The 5,074-nt window shown below is 53.4% G+C and overlaps 1 long non-coding RNA gene across 2 annotated transcripts in view; it reads left to right on the forward strand.

Moving 5' to 3' along the window:
* Positions 1–2,150, forward strand: part of LOC119270525 — a 5,708-nt gene extending 3,558 nt beyond the window's left edge. For both annotated transcript variants that reach the window (XR_005134159.1, XR_005134158.1), the window contains one exon: positions 1,807–2,150. This is a non-coding gene — a long non-coding RNA (uncharacterized LOC119270525). The remainder of the gene's footprint in view (positions 1–1,806) is intronic.
* The last annotated feature ends 2,924 nt before the right edge of the window (positions 2,151–5,074 follow it).

The following is a 5,074-nucleotide window of genomic DNA, read 5'->3' on the forward strand; positions in this document are numbered from 1 at the left end:
CGTCCAACCAATTCGCCCATCCCCCGGTGCTATGTCGCCTAGCCCATCGACCATAATCGCCTGCAACACCACACCCCTCTATTTTTTTTTACAGAAATTGCCTAAGCCCGGCCAACCAACTCGCCCATCCCAAGGGTGCTAGGTCGACAATCCCATCGTCCTTGTCGCCCGAAACACCACATCCTTCCAAAACACCTAAGCCGCCAAACCAACTCGCCCATTCCAGGGGTGCTAGGTCGACAATCCCATCATCCTTGTCGCCCAAAATACCATACCCTTCCAAATCCCTAAGCCATCCAACCAACTCGCGCCATCCCCGTGGTGCTAGGTCAACAAACCCATCGTCCTTGATGCCCGAAACACCACACCCTTCCAAATCGCCTAAGTCGACCAACCAACTCGCCCGTCCACAGTGTGCTAGGTCGCCTAACCCATCGTCCTTGCCGCCTGAAATACCACGCCCTTTGAAATCGCCTAAGCTGACCAACCAACTCACCCATCCCCAGCCCGGTGTGCGAGGCCGCCTAACCCATCGTCCTTGTCGCCTAAAACACTACACCCTTCCAAATCGCCTAAGTCATCCGACCAACTCGCTCATCCATGATGTGCTAGGTCGCCTAACCCATCGTCTTTGTCGCTTAAAACACCACAGCCTTCCAAATCAACTAAGTCCGACCAACCAACTCGCCCATCCTTGGGGTGCTAGATCGCCTAATCCATCACCCGTGTTGCTCGAAACACCACACCCTTCCAAATCGAGTAAGTCCGACCAACTAACTCTGCCATCCCTGGTGTGCTAGGTCGCCTAACTCATCGTCCTTGCCACCCGAAGCACCACGCTCTTCCAAATTGACTAAGTCCTACCAACGAACTCTTTCATCCCCGGTTTGCTAGGTCGCCTAACCCATGGTCCTTGCTGCCCGAAACACCACGTTCTTCCAAATCGCCTAAGCCGACCAACAAACTTGCCCACACCCGGTGTGCTAGGTCGCAGACCTCCGAGATGTTCGCTTTCATTGAGAACCCACGTCTAGAGCATAGGCATTATAGTGCGTCTTAGCACCTGCAAGCGTGTTAAACTCCATGTTGACATATGGGTTCTGTGGGCTATATCATACCTCGTTCTCATCAAAAGCAGGCAAGCTAGCACCACCTGCGTGACCTTGCTCACCATGGTTAGGCAGAGTTGCAGCCAGACTAAACACGACAGGGGCGGGCGTGATAGTGTTAGTTGTCATCGCATCAGATGCACCAGTAGTAGCAGCAGCCGCAACACGAAACTTCACAGCTAGCACATCGGACAGGAGCAGAAAGCAAATCCGGTGACTCGCCCACTACATCGATAGAAACAGGCACCCCTTCGGGTGGGCCTTGGGTGCAGTATAGCGGGCCGCCATCACAATCAGCACAGTCATGAGGAAGCTTATTGAGATCAAGACCATCCATCTACTTAGGGGAGAAAGGAAGGAAATTCCACGTAAGCGACATAATGCAAAATAAAACACCATTTTTTTTTTCATGTAAGCAACTCAATTAGGAGATATAAATAAAAACAAAACATAGATGATTTTTTTCAGAATCACCAATGTGATTCCCAGCACACACGAAACTCAGTGGAATGGTAGGCAAATTTTTATTACAGGATGCAGGCAATTTTTTACCAGTTCAGAACTTTTTTGTGGCTTGTTTTTGTAAGCAACTAGCCTTTTCTCAGTTCATCTATCTTCTTTGCATCTTTTAGTTTTGTAAGCAACTAGGTCAGGTGTTGTTTATTCTACTAACTATGTGTTCTCTATTCTGTTGCAGGCAAGGGGCAAGACAATAGGCAAGATAGTAAACAAGACAATTCAGGATCATAGCAACTTCCACTAGCATCCAGATTCAGCTGGAGGAGGGGGAGGCAAGAAATAGGGGGGGCATGAATTTGTGCGAGAAATCCCAAGTCAAGTTTCGCAACACGCTGTACAGGACACATTTTAGGAAACTAGTATGTCCATTTCACGGGGAGGCACAGAGGGTCTACCAGATCAAGACTAACAGGATCATGCCTTTTGTTTTTGCCAAAAGGATAGGAGGCCCTTTACCTTGGTGTTTTTACTGGGGAGAAAAATTTGCCCAGTCTCTATCAAATTCTTGCCGATGTTTTTCCATTCTATTGCCTGATCCGCAAGGAAGAGTGTTGAGATGTATATTGCATGTATATTTCTTGTACCTATATATATACATGCATATGCACCCGATGAATATATTGTGAGTTGCACCAATCCTCTATATGGTATCAGCCTAACTCGGTCTTTCCTCGCGCGCCCCCGCAACCCTAGCTGCCGCCGCGCTTTACCTCCTTCCGTCGCCGCCCTAGCTGCTGCTACGCCTCTCCCCAGCGCGCCCTAGTCGCCGCCGCACCTCACGTCGCTTCCCAGCCACGCCCAGCGCCGCCCTTCGCTTTTTCCTCCCAGCCGCGCCTCGCACCTGACCTACCACCCAGCCACGCCGCTTTCGCCTCCTAGCAGCGCCGCTCATCCACCGCTGCCATGTCTCAAGCCTCTCCCACCGCAGCAACCCGTTCGCCTCGTCCTCCGAGGCCGGCTCTTTTCCTAACCTGGCGTACATCTGTGACGTCCCCATCTTCGACCGCGTCCCCATCAAACTTTCCCACACGAAGGCCAACTTCTATGCCTGGAAAACCTACTTTAACCTACTCTTCCGTGAGTACAATCTCCGTGATCACATCGACGGCACCACCGACTTCCTCGCCATGCGTCGCGATGAGGATTGGATGGCGGTTGATGCCACCATCATCCGGTGGCTCTTTCTCACCGTGTCCAAGGACATCTTTCACACCATTGTTCGCGACGGTGATGATGCCTACACGGTGTGGACGAAGATCATCGGCCTCTTCACCGACAACAAGCTCCAACGGATCGTCTTTTTGCAGCAGGAGTTTTTTGGTTGTCACCAGAACGACTCCTCCATTGACGCCTACTGCATGCGCCTCAAGACCCTCTCCGACGAGCTCAACGACGTCGGCTTCAAGGTGGGGGACGAGCTCCTCCTCTCCACCCTCACCGCCGGCCTCAACGAAGATCTCGATAATGCCGCGTCCAATCTTACTCTTATGGCTAACCCTACTTATGAATGGGCGGTGGCCTATCTACGTCTTGAGGAGCGTCGCCTGAAGAACCTGCGGGCTCGTGGGGTTCATACCGCCTTCGCCGCTGGATATTCCCACGGCGGGTCTACTTCAGCACCTCCCGCCGGGGGCCACGGAGCCTCGCTGCCTCCGCAGCCTCGCCCGCCGGTGCCTCCAGCAGCCGCAGGTGCGGGTGGCTACGACCCACCCTACGGCGCCACCTATGGCGCCCTCCCGCCCCGGCCTCCGGCGCCGGTGCCTCCGCGCCAGCAACAGCAACAGAACCAGGGCGACCAGCGCGGTCGTGGTGGTCGCCGTGGCCGCAGCAACCGCTCCAACAACGGCGGTGGACAGCAGCGTGGTGGTGGCCAGCAACAACAACTCCCTTCGCCACCATGGGGCACCGGCCACAATCCCTGGACCGGGGTTGTACACGCCTATACAATGCCGGTTCCCCGCGCTCCACTTCCAGGGCTTCTCGGGCCTCGACCAGCAGCACACCAGGCCTTCTACGCGGCGCCCCAGCTCGGCGCTCCGACACCACCGCTGCCCCCCTACCCCGCACAGTTTGGCTATGGCGCGCCAAACCCTAGTGGGGGGGTGACGGGGTTTGCTGGCTACCCCCCGCCGCCGGTCTCCTATGACCCTGCTCTGCTCTCGGTGCTGCAATACACGCCTCAGCCCGGTTCTTACACCGGCGGTGGCGACTGGTTCATGGACACCGGTGCATCATCTCATATGGCAGCCTACCCGGGTAACCTCTCCTCCGCGTCTCCCGTTCACACTTCTTCTGGTATCATCGTCGGTAACGGCGCTGGTCTTCCCATTACTCATGTCGGTTCTACTCCTTTTCCTTCTACGTCTAGGCCATTGTCTCTTAATAATGTGCTCGTGTCTCCTCAACTTATTCAGAACTTAGTCTCTGTTCGTAATCTTTCCCGTGATAATTTTGTAACTGTTGAATTTGACGAAGTTGGTTTCTCTGTTAAGGACGCTCGCACCCGGATGGTTCTTCACCGATGTGACAGTCCCGGCGACATGTACCTCGTCCAGCCTTCATCATCATCACGCACTAGACCTCTCGCTCTTTCCGCCGGCATCGATCTTTGGCACGCCCGTCTCGGTCATCCTAGCACCACCGCTCTTCGTCAAATAGTCAAGGATTTCTCTTTTTCATGTAATAAAGCGGATGCTCATTCTTGTCAAGCATGCCGCATTGGCAAACATGTTAGACTCCCATTTAGTTCTTCTTCGACAGTTGCTTCTTATCCTTTTGAATTAATTCATAGCGATGTGTGGACGTCACCTATCACAAGTAATTCTGGTTTTCTATACTATCTTGTTATTCTCGATGACTACTCTCACTTTGTGTGGACCTTTCCGCTTCATCGGAAATCTGACGTTCCCGCCACTCTCCTCGCCTTTTACTCTTATGTGTCTACACAGTTCGGTCGTCCCATCCATGCTCTCCAAACCGACAACGGGAAGGAATTCGATAACCTCACCATCTGTACACTTCTCTCCAACCACGGCACCATCTTTCGATTAACCTGTCCTTACACCTCCCAGCAAAATGGTCGGGCCGAACGCATTCTTCGGACTCTTAACGATTGCGCCCGCACCCTTCTGTTTCACGCCTACATGCCACCCCGGTTTTGGCCGGATGCCCTTGCCACCGCCACACTTCTAGTTACCTTCGTCCGTGTCGTGTTCGTTGGAACTACTCCCCGCATCATCTTCTCTTCGGGTCTCCTCCGTCCTATGACGGTCTTCGCATTTTTGGATGCCTCTGTTATCCTAGTGTCGCCGCCACCGCCCCTCATAAACTTGCCCCTCGCTCCTTGCCTTTTGTCTTTCTCGGTTACCCGGCTAACACTAAAGGCTACCCATGTTATGATCCGGTGTCTCACCATGTCATCACCTCTAGGCATGTTTATTTCGACG

Source organism: Triticum dicoccoides, chromosome 3A (genome assembly GCF_002162155.2).
Source record: "Triticum dicoccoides isolate Atlit2015 ecotype Zavitan chromosome 3A, WEW_v2.0, whole genome shotgun sequence".
NCBI lineage: Eukaryota > Viridiplantae > Streptophyta > Magnoliopsida > Poales > Poaceae > Triticum > Triticum dicoccoides.